This window comes from Schistocerca cancellata, chromosome 1, assembly GCF_023864275.1.
Source record: "Schistocerca cancellata isolate TAMUIC-IGC-003103 chromosome 1, iqSchCanc2.1, whole genome shotgun sequence".
NCBI lineage: Eukaryota > Metazoa > Arthropoda > Insecta > Orthoptera > Acrididae > Schistocerca > Schistocerca cancellata.
Genome location: NC_064626.1, coordinates 1,101,929,775 through 1,101,946,637, shown reverse-complemented (window position 1 = coordinate 1,101,946,637; position 16,863 = coordinate 1,101,929,775).

The following is a 16,863-nucleotide window of genomic DNA, read 5'->3' as shown; positions in this document are numbered from 1 at the left end:
TTCATGGAGACGGTTGCGAATGGTCCTCGCCGATACCCCAGGAGCAACAGTGTCCCTAATTTGCTGGGAAGTGGCGGTGCGGTCCCCTACGGCACTGCGTAGGATCCTACGGTCTTGGCGTGCATCCGTGCGTCGCTGCGGTCCGGTCCCATGTCGACGGGCACGTGCACCTTCCGCCGACCACTGGCGACAACATCGATGTACTGTGGAGACCTCACGCCCCACGTGTTGAGCAATTCGGCGGTACGTCCACCCGGCCTCCCGCATGCCCACTATACGCCCTCGCTCAAAGTCCGTCAACTGCACATACGGTTCACGTCCACGCTGTCGCGGCATGCTACCAGTGTTAAAGACTGCGATGGAGCTCCGTATGCCACGGCAAACTGGCTGACACTGACGGCGGCGGTGCACAATTGCTGCGCAGCTAGCGCCATTCGACGGCCAACACCGCGGTTCCTGGTGTGTCCGCTGTGCCGTGCGTGTGATCATTGCTTGTACAGCCCTCTCGCAGTGTCCGGAGCAAGTATGGTGGGTCTGACACACCGGTGTCAATGTGTTCTTTTTTCCATTTCCAGGAGTGTATGAAAACAGCTGACGTTAGCTGCACTGATCAGGAGCGTAGATGTAAGCAATAAAACAGAAATCCTCGAGTAGGGGGCGGCTGTAACGGTAGTGGCACCTCTGTCGTATGACAAGAAATCTGTTTCATTATTTAAAAAAGTAAAAAAATAGAAATATGAGTTTCTCTTATCTACACTGCGGGATTCTCCAAATCTATTGGAACAGAGAAACCCCATTTCGATAGTTAAATCGATTTCATCCTGACGAGTTAAAGCGTCAACTTGGATGATATGCAGCTGAACCGTAGTTTGTAAATGTCAGTGTTTGGACGTCATTCGAGATTATGTTTGTCAGGGCAGTAGCCCTGTACGACAGTGAAACATGGACGATAAACGGATGAGAGGGAGGGCCTGGTAATTGATTGAGCACTAAATGTGGATGGAGAGGACGAATGAGATGGTGAAGCGAGAATGATACGGAAAAAACACTAGCAATCTATTAGAGGCCGGAGGATTTTCACTCTCCGTACAGCTGCTAAATGTTTGGTTGAAGGTTGTTCAGATCACATAGGCTGGACGGCAATGGCAAAGTACGACGGCCAGTAACGTCTTTCACAAGTCGCCCGACACAAGGAGGCAGGCTTCCTAACAGAGTATAGCGCGACTCAAACCTGCTTGCAGTTCGAATGTTCAATGCGTGCAAAATTGCGAAACACATTTAACCATTTTTCGTAGTTAAAACGGCCGTCAGAGAACTAGTCTGGGCATTCGCCAGAACATCTACATTTTGCCCCAGGACAAAAGAACGTTTATAACGTACCATACTCCATCTTTACGTGACGGACCGAGTTATGAAGCAGTCGTGTGTTTGTAGCACACATGCGTAACGTACATTGTTGCTGAGATGTGACTATGAACCATTCTATTAACTGTGGGTGAACTTATGCATGCCTGTATCTAGTGTAGTGACGCCTCCCAAGATTATACTCGTAGATTTATGATCTAATACCCTATGGATATTACAAGTTTAGCTTACACAACTACTCGATCACTACGGTTCGCATAATCAACTACTTATTACATGCATGAATTTAATTTTTAATTGTAACTGCGATCTCAACCTTGTTCACATTAATTGATAGTACTTTCAAAGTCTGGTACCGACCCGTTAGTGTCCTCGTGCGGTAGTGTGTTTGGTTTTGCAGGTTATTCGCCGAACCGTTGAGGAAGACAGTGATCAAAGGGAGGTGCATGAATTTGTGTGGTAATGAGTGAGGTGGCGTGGCTGGAGTCAGAATCTACTCACGTACAAATAAAAACACAGATCAGTAGCCGCTAGATACGCGGCACAGTTCGTACGTGAAGATCAGTTTTTGAAATTTGATGCTACCGACGAATATCGAAGATCAGATGAGTGGGCAGAATGACATGGGTAAGTACTTAATCGAATTAAGAAAAAACGAACAGTCACTGTTTACGCAACAACCTGACTAAAGGATGGGATCGGTTGATAGTAATCATCTTGAGGCAGAGAGGAATCGTGAATTTGGTAGTGGAGCGAAGTGTGGGTGGTAAAACATTTCGACGAAGGCCAAGGCTGGAACGCAGTAAACAGGTTTAAATTTATGTAAGTTGCAGTAGTCCTGCAGAGATGAATAGGACTGGATAGGAAATACTATTGTGGAGATCTGTATCTTACCAGTCTTCAGGCTGAAGACTGCAGCAACGGCAACAATGCTGGAAAGTTCTGTGACTGCAAAATCAACTGTGGGACACGTTGGAGAAGTGTTGGTACGTGCTAGACAGGCCTATCCAAAAGTCCGAATTTGTCGGAGTCTGGCGCACAACTGTAATACGCTGTTACTGTAACATGATATCGTAAGGCGACACACATTTCCTTCGACGATGCAACAAATTAAGTATATTGATCTCATGTACATTATAAATGCGAATGTTTATGAGAGTGTGTGTTAGTATGTTTCTTATTCCTTCAAATTGGAAGGACTGGATGGATCTGGATGATATTTGGAATGGATACCTATCAAATAAAGTGGTGGCGCTGGAGGAAAAAGTAGTTTAGAACAAAACACGCCAATACCTGCTCTTTATTTATCCAGTATTTGAGAGTTCAGCAATTAGCGACTTCCAACAGACTTCACACTTCATTTCAAACCTTTAGGAAACTTTTGTCTCTGAGAAACAACACAAAATGATGAAAGGAAAATTGTTTATAGGTTACTATATTTTCGCTGCTCGTGCAGTATAACTGACTCACGAAGCATGAGGTTTTAATTTATTACTTCTTTATTACTAACTCTATTCGGTGATCATTCCACGGCTACTGTCCACATAAGCTGCTGACTGTATCTAAAATTTTATGGCACATAGTTCAGCAGATATAACATCGTAAAATATGAGCGTGAAAAACTTCCGCATCATCCATGACGTTTTCATTAGTTACTTCTTTAGTACTAACTCTGTTCTCATCACAGTTAGCAGACAGTATCAGCATATCCCACCGGATGCATCCGCAAAATTTTATAGGCGCACGCCACGTAGTTCAGGAGATACAACGTGGTAAACATACAGCTGCGTCAAAATGAAACTGTGGAGCTAAATTTGCTAGAGATAGAGGTGAAATATGTGTACAAATAAATAAATGTGAAGTAAGTTAAATAAATGTGACATATATTTGACAAGTGCATACGCAAGTAAACCCATGGGTAAGAAACTCATCCCACAAAAACTGGAACGATTTCAACCAAATGTGGTATACATTTCAGTTACGATCCGGAAAGAAATACTGTGGGGATAAGAACCACTAGCCACCCATTATAACATGTACAGACAGGGAGGGGGAGGACGACATGGACACAGAAAGGGAGGATGGTGGAGATGGAAAGAGACAGGGGGAGGAGGATTTGGACAGAGAGAGCGAGGGGAAGAAATGGACAGAGGAAGGGAAGAGAAGAGAAGGAGATCGTCAGGAAGGGAGAAGGCGGAGATGACAGAAAGAGGAGGGAGAGGAGATAAACAGCGAGGAGGGAGAGAGGTGGATACGCGGAGATGGGGGAGAATTAGTTGGACAGAGGAGGGAAGAGGAGATGGCTTGAGAGAAGTGGAGGAAGATATCAATAGGGAGTGGGTTTGGAGGAGGTGGGCAGAGACAGGTGGATAAAGAGATGAATAGACAGGGAAGAAAGAGGTGGACAAAGAGAGGAGGAAAGAGGAGCTGGCTTAATAGTTGATTAGAGGAAATAAACACCCAAACATTTTTTTTATAAATTGAAATGGATGTTTTTGGCGATGATTATTCCGATGTTACTCCTGGGAATGAAGATCCGGATGACTATGTCAATGAATGTTTTTATGCTTCTGACGACTATTACAGTGACTGTGACGTAATTAGACATGGGACGAAGCGTAAGGCGGCAGGGTTGCCAAGTGATTTCGACAATAACGTTGAACGTGATTCTGTTGTTGTGAATGATAAGTTTTGTTATAATATTAACACATCGCATCATAATCGACACCAGCAGCTCATTGCCACAGCTGCGCGAATCACCGATATCATCACATAAGCTAATGTGGTAATTCTTCGCCACATTCCCCCCCCCCCCCTCCTCCAATTATTAAATCGTGTTTATACCATCGAATCAGCCCTATGATTTGTGGATATTCAAAATTCATTTAAACTGTTTAATTACTTTATAATTTTTTTTCCTTTGAATACCTTTTGCATGTCGTTTCGATATACATTTTACTACATTTTGTTGCCCAGCCAGGTGCCATGCCACTTTCACTTCGACTTTACTACACTTACGGAGCCCAGTTTGGGAGCATTTCATTGTAATTTATTTCCTGTCTATTAACATTTTGACATCCTGTGTGAGACCTTACCATTCGCAACATTTTTTGCATTTCCCTTCAGTTTTCTTTTCATTGCATTTTTGGCATCCAGCATAGTGCCCAGTTACATTGAATCCTAAGTTCATAGCCATTGTGTGAAATTAAAAATTTTCAGACGCAGCCCATGTTAACTTTCGACAGCTACATAGCAACTGCTAACATTTTTGTTCGCTATTTCAACGGCACATATGGTGTGCGTCTTTGTGTGTGTGTTGTGGTGTTGTATGTGTCCGGTAGGGGGGATGAACACAGGCACACATGAGCGCACTGCGTGTGCTGTGAATGGGTTGTTTGCAGTAGATATAGATGTAGTTATTATACTTGCTGCTGTAGCCATAGCATCCCACGCATTTTTTGATGCAATGTTGTACTTACATTCGAATGTGTAGTTTGTTGCTCTCTTAGTTGTTATGAGCACTAAAGGTTCTCTAAGCACTATGGGACTTAACATCTGAGGTCATCAGTCCACTAGACGTAGAACTACTTAAAGCTAATTAACCTAAGGACATCAGACACTTCCATGCCCGAGGCAGGATGCGAACCTGCGACCGTAGCAGCAGCACGGTTGCAGAATGAAGTGCCTAGAACCGCTCGGCCACAGTGGCCGGCACCAGCACTAATGTCCTCTTCGTTTTGCTTCAGGCAATTTATCGTTGGGACAATTTTGTTTAATGTTCATGGTTACCTTTCAACTAAGCTCAGGAAAGTTGATAAACATGAAGCCTTCAGCTCAAATGAAGAACGAGAGTGAACGGTGAGGCACAAAGATGATCTGTGTGTAATGTGTAGTATATATCGTCAGAGTCCACTGGGTAATACATTCGCAGTATCAGTAACCGCCACAGAGCAAACAACCGAATTAAAACTAGGAAATGCTACCACAGGAACTCACCTGAAGTAAAACAAGGCATTGCTACCACCCTCATGCAGTTGTCTGAGCCAAAACAGGGGAATGCAACGGTCACTCACACAGATGAGTCAGAAGGGCCAGAGGAATTTACAAGGCCACAACCTTTAACACAACAAGGCACAATCTTGTATTTGAATAACAGTGTAGCGTACAGTACCGCCGTTGTTACTGACGCTTGTATCGACCCTCGTATCGTACAGGCTTTTGTTTGTTTGGTTAGAACAGCTCAGTGTTGGTTAGACTGTCAGTGAGAGCGCACCACTAGTTCCTGCTACTAATAAGGCGAGTACACCATTCGCTTGTTACATATTTTTATGAGCTTCAAACAGGAGCGACTGCAATAATGGATAGGAGCTGTGATTGTTGTGTACAGATGCGAGCTGAGTTGGCGACCCTTTGCTCACAGCTCCAGGCCGCTTTGGCTTCTGTCACACAGCTTGAGGCTGCTGCCAAGGGGCGTCACTGTGTTGGATTGAACACAGGGATGTGCGGGATGTCGAGCGTGTCCCACGTGTCCTCTGATCGGTCCACTGCTGTGGCTGCCCTGGGTACTGAAAGCACTGAGGTTTACCCCTCACCCGTGGTCGAGTGGGAGACCATTCCAAGATCTGGCAGGCAGCGAAAAACTTTCCGAGGGGCCAATCGTAGGACCTCCATGGTTGGTTTGACAAACAGGTTTCGGGCGTTATCTGTGGCTAACGATGTCTCTGAGCCGGATGCAGTCGTCCACCCTGTTCCAGAGGAAGCTTCTCGGCCCACAACGCTGGGCATTCACCGAGGGTGGGTTTACTGGTAGTTGGGAGCTCCAACGTTAGGTACCTAATGGGGCCTCTTAGGAACATGGCTGCCAAGGAGGGGAAGGAAGCCAGTGTGCACTCCGTATGCATTCCAGGGGCAGTCATTCCGGATGTGGAAAGGGTGTTTCTGGATGCCATGAAGAGTACAGGGTGCAACTAACTGCAGGTGGCGGCTCATGACGGTACCAATGACGTGTGTCGCTTTAGATCGGAGCAGATTCTGTCTGGTTTCGGGCGGATAGCGGAAATGGTAAAGACTGCCAGACTTGGTTCCGAGATTAAGGCGGAGTTCACCATTTGCAGCATCGTCGATAGAACCGACTGTTGTCCATTGGTGCAGAGCCGAGTGGAGGGTCTGAATCAGAGGCTCAGGCGGTTCCGCGACCGTGTAGGCTGCAGATTCCTTGTCTTGCGCCATCGGGTGGTGAGTTTCCGGGTTCCGCTTAATAACAGGAGTTCACTAGACACAGGGGGCGGCTACATGGGTAGCGGGGTCTGTGTGGAAAGGATTCGTTGGTTTTTTAGGTTAGAGGGTCTCAGGAAACCACAGAAGGGACATCCGTCTTAAAGTGGGCACGTAAAACACAGTAAGGTAGTTGTAGAAACGATTGGTATTGTAGTTGTAAATTGTCGTAGCTGTGTTGGGAAAGTACCAGAGCTGCAAGTCCTAATAGAAAGCACTGAAGCTCAAATAATTGTAGGTACAGAGAGCTGGCTGAAGCCGGAAAGAAGTTCAACAGAATTTCTTTCAAACGATCTAACAGTGTTCAGAAAGGATAGATTAAATACAGTTGGTGGTGTAGTGTTTATTGCTGTCAGAAGTAGTTTGCCTTGTAGCGAAATTGAAGTAGATAGTTCGTGTGAAATCGTATGGGTAGAGATTATACCTGACAATCGGACTAAACTATTTTTAACAACCCCCCCCCCCCCCCCCGACTCAGAAGATATAGTTGTTGAACAGTTCAATGGAAACTTGAGTCTCATGACAAATAAGTACCCCGTTTATACAATTATACTCGGTGGTGACTTTAATCTACCCTCGATACGCTGGAAAAATTATACGTTTAAAGCCAGCCGCAGGCATAAAACGTCATCCGAAATTGTACTGAATCGTTTCTCAGAAAGTTATTTTGAACAATTAGTTCATGAGCCCACTCGAAGCGTAAATGGTTGCGAAAGCATACTTGACCTTTTAGCAACAAATAATTCTGGACAAATAGTGAGTATTGTGACGGATATAGGGATTAGCGACCACAAGACAGTTGCTGCTAGGCTGAATACCGTAACACCTACAACCATCAAAAAGAAACCCAAAGGATATCTGTTAAAAAAGCTCATAAAATGCTCTTAACGCCCTTTTAAAAGACATAATTCACTCTTTCCGATCTGATCATGTAAGTCTAGAAAACTTGTGGAATGTTTTCAAAGAGATAGTATCGACAGCAATTGAGAGATGTACGCCACATAAATTAATAAGTGATGGTACTGATCCCCCATGGTACACTAAACAGGTCATATCACTGTTGCAGAAGCGGCGAAAAAAGCATGCCAAATTTAAAAGAACACAAATTCCCCAAGATTGGCAAAGTTTTGCAGAAGTACGAAATACGGCGTTTACTTCAATGCGAGATGCTTTTAATAATTTCCACAACGAAATTCTGTCTCGAAATCTGGCAGAAAACACAAAGAGATTCTGGTCATACATAAAGCACACCAGTGGCAAGATGCAATCAATACCTTCACTGCGCGATCACAACGGTGAAGTCACTTAAGACAGTGCCACTAAAGTTATAAAACACGGTTTTCCGAAACTGCTTCACCAAAGAAGACGAAGTAATATTCCTGAATTCCAATCATAGCAACTGCCAAGATGAGAAACACAGAAGTAGGTAGATATCCTCGGAGTAACTAAGCAGCTTAAATCACTTAAAAAAGGCAACGCCTCCGGTCCAGATGAAATACCAGTCAGTTTCCTCTCAGAGTATGCTGATAAAATAGCTCCATATTTAGCAATTATATACAACCACTGGCTCACCGTACCTAAAGACTGGAAAATTGCTCAACTCACACCAATACCCAAAAAGGGAAGTAGGAGTAATCCGCTGAATTACAGGCCTATGTCACTAACGTCGATTTGCAGTTGAGTTTTGGAACATATACTGTATTCGAACATTATGAAGTACCTAAAGAAAACGATTTATTGACACATAGTCATCACGAATTCAGAAAATATCTTTCTTGTGAAACACAACTAGCTCTTTGTACACATGAAGTAATAAGTGCTATCGACAGGGAATGTCAAATTGATTTCACATCTAAAGATTTCCAGAAGGCTTTCGACACCATTCCTCACAAGCGTCTTCTAACCAAACTGCGTGCCTACGGAGTATGGCCTAGTTATACGACTGGATTCATGATTTCCTGTCACGAAGGACATAGTTCGTAGTAATAAACGGAAAGTCATCGAGTAAAACAGAAGTAATATCCGGCGTTCCCCATGGAAGTGTTATAGGCCCTCTATTGTTCCTGATCTATATTAACGACATAGGAGACAATCTGAGTAGCCGTCTTACATTGTTTGCAGATGATGGTGTCATTTATGGTCTTGTAAAGTCATCAGATGATAAAAACGACTTTGCTAAATGATTTAGGTAAGATATCTGTATGGTGCAAAAAGTGGCAATTGACCCTAAATAAGGAAAAGTGTGAAGTTATTAACATGAGTACCAAAAGAAATTAGCTAAATTTCGATTACGCGGTAAGTCACACAAATCTGAAGGCTGTAAAGTCAACTAAATACTTAGGGATTACAATGACAAATAACCTATATTGGAATGATTATATAGATAATATTGTGGGTAGAGCAAACCAAAGACTGCGGTTTATTGGCAGAACACTTAGAAGGTGCAACAGGTCGACTAAAGAGACTGCTTACACCACGCTTGTCCGCCATATTCTGGAGAATTGCTGTGCGGTGTGGGATCCGCATCAGGTGGGACTGACGGATGACATCGAAAAAGTGCAAAGAAGGGCAGCTCATTTTGTATTATCGCGAAATAGGGGAGACAGTGTCACAGACATGATACGAGAATTGGAGTGTCAATAATTAAAGAAAGGCGTTTTCCGTTGCAACAGGATCTTCTCATGAAATTTCAATCACCAGTTTTCTTCTCCGATTCCGAAAACATTCTGTTGTTACCCACGTACATAGGGAGAAATGATCATCGCGATAAAATGAGAGAAATCTGAGCTGGTACAGAAAAATTTACGTGCTCGTTTTTCCCGCGTGCCGTTCGAGAGTTCAGCGGTAGAGAGACAGTTTGAAGGTGGTTCATTGAACTCTCTGCCAGGCACTTTATTGTGAACAGCAGAGAAATCACGTACATGAAGATGTAGAAAGGACTGATGATCAAGTTACAGAAACTGCGAGTGAGTTGAAACTCAGAGGTTTTGTCGAACGCAAAACGTTCACCAGAAGGTGTAATGAGGAATATAGACAGGCATCTGCTTACGGAGGTGGTGGCAGAGTGCAGTGCATTGCTTGCTGCATGATTTATGCTTGATCACGTGCAAGCTGAATGGTTCGACGTGAATATTTAGTAAAGCAGTACCGACAAAGATTTTTGCACCGAAGTGTTTGCGATATATTGACACACGGTTGCAGTGCTAAGCGAAAATAAACACTTATTGGGAACAGTTTTGCGGCACAGTCACGCAAATCTCTGAGTGATAACTGGACGACAAAATCACAGATGAGAGATGAGGAATGGCACCTCCCACCCCCATTCCTTCCACCGTTCTCTCACAATGGACAAACGTGGGGACACTGTCTTCAGAACAGTTTTTCGATGTATTACGGTCGCTGGATGACATCGAGAGCACATAGAGCAGCAGTAGGACATCAGTCGGTATATGAGGACAGAAAAGATCTTATCTCAAGGTCACTTCAGGTGATAGGTTACTTTTGAGGCAAAGGGGTCTGTTATCTCCAAGATTACCCCCTCCCATCATCCCTCTGGAGGATCGCAACCCTGTTCAAACACACAAGCCAATAACACGGCACAGAAATGATGGGAAACTCTTCCCCTCCCCCAGGAGGAATAGGAATCCAACTCCCCCCTTCCCACTTTATTACTGTAGCAGTTTTGTGGGCCTCATCATTAGATGTCTTTTTACCATTGTGAGTGAATCACTATGAAGCACTAGCAGATACCAGCCAGTACCCCCCACCCCCACCCCACCCAACATAAGCCAAAAAAATGAATAACAAGACGTGTAAGCAGAATTAAAATTCTAATTTAATGTGTTGCAAATTTTATCAATTCTCTAAGTAACCTTTCTAAAAAATACAAATAGGATGTTAAAAAACTATTGTAGCGCTTTATTTGATGAGGTAAGCTGCTACCCTAAGTTAAAAAATTTCCACAGTTCAGCATTTATCAACATATACGGTCTTGCTGAGATTTTACTTTTTCAATAGGTAACACAGTGTAATATCTAACCCTCGTATACCGGTATTCTGCATTAAACAATGCATTCAATGGATTATTAACAAAAATACGTGCTTCCTGTGGCTCTAAATTTTAAAAAAGTACCACAAAACGATATTTAAACAAGTAACCTCTTATTACATAACAAATATACGTCACCCCAATATTAATTTTGTGTGTGTTGTCCTAGTGTATGTGTTGAAATGGACTCATAGTTCTATTGGGAAATATACAGTGACATGACTTTCCACAAAGCACCACAAAGCATTACCACCACACCGAATTCCAAAAGACTTACGTAAATATGAGATGCTTGAGTGTTCGACCATTTCCCCGCTGCTACTAGCTAAGTACAAAGCCTACATTATTCCTCCATTAATAGTATCGTATCGTCCCCTTATCAGATAAAGGGCCCGCATAACAGACACGCAAGATGGGCTGCAGACCTCCCTTCAAGAGCTCGCCAGCGGATGTTAACATCAACAGACTTTCCGCGTAAACTCGGCACTACTTCGTGAAAATCCCTGTGACTGAGCTCCACCAATTGGAACTAATGTGACTACGTGTAGCACTCCGCCGAATCGGTATTATAAGCACGCCAGCAGAGTCAGACCGGCAGTGTGTACCTACAGCTAGGACAGCTCCGGTGAATACCTTTGCCAGCTCTAGCCTAGTAGACACCCGCCAAAGCCTTCAGTAGAAAGTTCTATCTTGTTGGGCGTAACGCCACTTTGTAATTGTTTAGCGTAGTATTTTGGCTATTATTTCTTTTTATTGCCGTGTAACTTTTATCTGGCTTTTGCCATCACAGAAATTGATAGGTTTGTTCTTGTTCTTGCGTCTGGAAATTTGTGCACACCAAGAAGGCGTTTTAGTTAAATAATGTTTGTCCAAACGTGATCGTTAGTTCTTTTTTCCCGAACGTAGGACACTACAAATAGTGTGTGACGTAATTAGAAGCCTTCCCATAGTAGACTAATAAATGACTATGGAAAAATCCGAGTATGTGCAGACACAACACAGCTCAAAACGTACGCAAACAATTATCGACACGAGTATTAAGAATGATCTTATACTTTTGAGTCACGAGTCTTCTAACTGGTGTGATGCGGTCCCCCCACGAATTCCTCTGCTGTGCCAATCTTCTCATCTCAGAGTAGCAATTGCAACCTATATCCTCAAATTTCTGTTGGATTTATTCTGGTCTCTTCCTTTTCAATAGTGTTTACCCTCTAAAGATCATTTTAATAACATGAAAATGATTCCCTGATGTCTTAAGAGCTGTCCTTTCAACCTGTCCCTTCTTCTTGTCAATGTTTTCCATGTTTTCCTTTCCTTGCTGATTCTGCGCAGAACACTCTCATTCCTTCCCTTATCAGTACATCTAATTTTCAACATTATTCTGTGGCAATAAATCTAAAAATGCCTAGATTCTTTCCTTTCCCGGTTTTTTCCCCAAAGTCCATGATGTCATAGTATGTTAAAACAATAAAGCCAGTATAAGGCTGGCGATAGCAGACTTGTAAGTAACGACTGAAAATACGAAGGATATGCACACACCCACAACATATCACTAAATTTACACTGTAAATAACCACCACTAGCACCGGATGGGAATAGAATGGACAAGAATTTTATTTAAAACAAATTACAGAGTGCTGTCTGGAGACATATGTATGCCTATCCAAATGGCTGATAGGATTAACGGAAAGCTGCCACACGCCGCCACACTCTTCGCCCAACTTGAAGGAGGGGGGGGGGGGTGCGAGATGGGGGATCCAACAAAATTCGAAAAGCCCTTTACATCTGGAAATGGCAGAAGCGTTCCACGCCCACGTTAGAGAGAGGGAGAGCACAGTCACCTCTCTTTGTAGAACGTGACAGAACCAATGGTACAAACAACTACCACCTCACGCTCCGCAAAGGTAAAAGGTGCATGAAGTAGCCAGTTGGCAACAATCTTGATAATACTTCACCCACTGGCAAATATCACCTGTGCTGTAACAATTTTATATTTCGTTTAACTCGATTATCACGTGAGAATATATGTAATGCCATCGTCATTTTTTTCTGTTTTCCTCCGACCCTGATAATATTTCACCCACTGGCAAATATCACCTGTGCTGTAACAATTTTATATTTTGTTTAACTCGATTATCACGTGAGAATATATGTAATGCCATCGTCATTTTTTTCTGTTTTCCTCCGACCCGTTATTGCCAAAATTCGTGAAGGTATGTTCCGCATAAGCAACTAAATGAAAGTCTGTTTATTGCCATACGCGTTTCGCCTCTTTTATTTGTGAAGCATCTTCAGTGGCCTATAACACATGTTTGTTTTTATATGTATAAGGAATTTATTACGTAGTAGTTATAGTATGTTACTTTTTACATTTTCTCATTTTTATCTGTTTTTCAGATTAGAATCAATTTTTGTAGCACAAATTTCGTGAGGTGAAATTATCGTCCGGTGTTACGATTTCCAGCGCTGTGTGGTCCTGGAGATGTGTTCATTAGTCTCCATGCTCCAGCTGGCAGCTTTCCGGCGTTCCTTCACCCACATTTATTGCAACACATCACTAAGATCACTTGCACTTTACATTTTGTAATCAACACTACCCACCGTAAACACTCACATGTTCATCATAAAAAGCGCAAGTGGTGTAAGTGGCGTGGTGTAACGAATGTGGCTGAAAGAACGCCGCAAATCGGCAGCTGCGGAATGGGCTAACAGAAAGAATAGTTAGACAGCTAAGGGAGGACTGTGAGTTTTTCCTTCTATCAGAGTGGTTCAAAATGGTTCAAATGGCTCTGAGCACTATGGGACTTAACTGCTGTGGTCATCAGTACCCTAGAACTTAGAACTACTTAAACCTAACTAACCTAAGGGCATCACACACATCCATGCCCGAGGCAGGATTCGAACCTGCGACCGTAGCGGTCACGTGGTTGCAGACTGTAGCGCCTAGAACCGCACGGTCTCTCCGACCGGCTATCAGAGTGGCTGGGAGGATAATGGAGGAATCACTCGGAAACGGGTAGTTACTTGTGGAGGTTTCCAATACCCAATATTTGGTGGTACTGCATGTGACTGTGATTGCTTAGGTGCTTACTTCCTATTTCAGGATTAGGATATTGACCTGTTCCGACTTCAGTTTCCCTGCCGCTCGACCTGGGGCGACTAACATCTCTTCTTCTGATTGCGTGCTATCTATGGGCCAGTTTAAAAATTCTATTGTCCTCCATTCTAAAAATGTAGTTTTAACTTCTCTTCATTTGACAAATTCTGTCAGTAAGCGAAAATATATTTTAATTGCTGCCTTATCTTCTCATTACGTTTTTAGTCTTTTAGGGAGTACCTTTTCACCAATCAGAGAATTACATTTCAACTGACCGTTTAGATGGTTTATTTTATTCGCCCACGTCTCACATCAATAGATCAGCGCCTCATCCTTCAATGTTTGGCGAACCTGATGAAGATTCTTCTTCACTATGTCGTCACTGTTAAAAGAGAAAACACAAGCTAGATATGTAAAGCTTGAAATTCGTTCTATCGGTTGACCATCAGTTATTACCTTGGCTCTAATTCCCATGTCATAATTTGTCTTTTTGTCCTAGATGACTGAAAATTAAAACTCTTGCAAACAATGCTAATGATCTACAATAATGATGGGAGTTGAATAAATGGGCATGAACCTGGGTCTCAAAGCTTATCAGACAGTTGTGCTAGGCATTATACCACTATATCAGCACAGGTAATACAACCGCACAGACCTATCTAGTCCAACGCCCTTCCTCAAACAAACTGCAATTCACAATTTCAGCTTATTTCCCTCTTCTTAAATTTTCACTATAACCAAGGCTCTCTGGTACCGGACGATTTAAGGAGGGGAAAATAAGCTGAAAATCTGAAGTTTGTGTTAGGGAGGGCACTGGAATAGGGCAGTCGTTCAGCTCTATTACATATACAGCTAGACAGGTGTAATGACTAGCACGCATGCCTAGTAAGCAAAAAGACTTGGGTTATGTCTTAGCTCTAGCACAAATTTTAATGCATTTCTTCAGCTACCATCATTATTGTAGAAAAAGTTGAGACTCTTACGTCTCAAGGAAAATTTAATTATATCAAATCAATTGGACATGTAACAATGTCTGAAGCTTAACAAACTTTTTATTCCATCAAGAAGCTTATCTTCGTCATCTGTAGGATGAACTGATCATCTACAAGAAGTACAGTACTTATATAAATATTATCATTCAGTTTTACCACTGGTACATCATTCTTCCAGGACCTAACACTTAACTTATGCCCAAAATCGAAAACTTTTTTTTGTATTTGCATCCACTTCATGTGTCTGGGGTATTCATTCTTTCTCATTATACTCTGTAACTGTTTATGTACCGTATCAAAAGCTTTTATCCAACCAACGAAGCATGTAGATTTTTTTAGTTAAATTCTCCTCTCCGGTATCTGTTTAAGCTAAGTATATTAACTACCCAAGAACTCCCTTTTCTGAATCCACGCTGTGCTGTACTTCCAGTAAAAGAGAGTATGCTATAAACTTAAGCTTATCGCTTACCATTTTCATATGTATATATATATATATATATATATATATATATATATATATATATATATATATATATGATATAAAAATGGAAATGAAGTCCCATGCTTCTTTACAGAGCGTAGGGGAACGATGCAAGACACCCGCACCGCCTTACTAGGCAAGGTCCTAATGGAGGTGGTTTGCCGTTGCCTTCCTCCGACCGTAATGGGGATGAATAATGATGATGAAGACGACACAACAACACCCAGTCATCTCGAGGCAGGAAAAATTCCTGACCCCGCCGGCAATCGAACCCGGGACCCCGTGCTCGGGAAGCGAGAACGCTTAACCGACGTATTCAATTTTTTTTTCTCATAACTTCAGACGAGTGCCAAAATGTGGTAAAAAAATAAAAATAAAAAATTACAGGTGGACGCGAACAGGCGACCATAAGCTTAAACGCACGACAATTACCACTTTCTCTTTTTTTTTTTTTTTTTTTTTTGACCTTTGCCGTTCGCGGGCAAGTGCTCTACCATCTGAGCTACTTTTTTTTTTTTTTTTTTTTTTTTTTACCACAGGGAGCCCTTGCGCCAGAAGTCCCACCCAGCGCGACGCACCGGCACTACGACAACGAGTCAGTCTGTTGGACTGATTTTTTTTGACCCTGTGACCAAACACGCTTTTTTTTTTTTAGCTGCTACGAAATAAAAGTACGCCCCAGGTGAGGCTCGAACTCACAACCCCGGCATTGCTCACGGCTACTGCCTTATAAGTACCGTGCGCTAACCAATTGCGCCACTTTTTTTTTTATTTACAGACTATTGCCAAGACAAAATTATGTGACACTTATAAACGACGAGAACGAGAGAACAGAAACCTAAAAAATAAAAACCTCAGGAGGTTTCGAACCATTCTACCACAGGAGATGTATGGTAGATCTCCCATCAGGCTACTCACTGAGCTATGTGTGACGTTTTTTTTTTCTTTTCGCATTAACCACCTTTTTTTAGCGCCTAGAACCGCTTTTTTTAGTGAAAGAAGATACCATTTTTTTTCTTTTTCTTTTTTAGCGAGTGGGGCAGGCGGATGGCGGCAAGGAGGGCAGGGGTCAATTAGTCTGAGGCCTGGCCACGGTGCCGCCCTCATACCAGTCACCACTCACATTGATTGTAAAGGAATTTTTTTTTTTTCAATATGGGATTGGAGCCAAATCATGCAGTTGATACATAAACGGGTGAAGGTTTTAGAGCTCGAACAGCTATCCAATACCTGTTCTATTGAATGCAATATGGAGCATATTACCGTACTTGCGACGGTTATCCGTGTAGTGTTCAAATGGCTCTGAGCACTATGGGACTCAACATCTTAGGTCATAAGTCCCCTAGAACTTAGAACTACTTAAACCTAACTAACCTAAGGACATCACATACACCCATGCCCGAGGCAGGATTCGAACCTGCGACCGCAGCAGTCCCGCGGTTCCGGACTGCATCGCCAGAACCGCGAGACCACCGCGGCCGGCGTAGTGTCTAATTATAGTATATTCCGTTTCCATGTGTAACAGAAACTCGCTGTAATCGTCGCCCGTCAGCCGATTGAAGACATGACTTGTATAATGGCCCAACAGCCACATGACGGCATTATT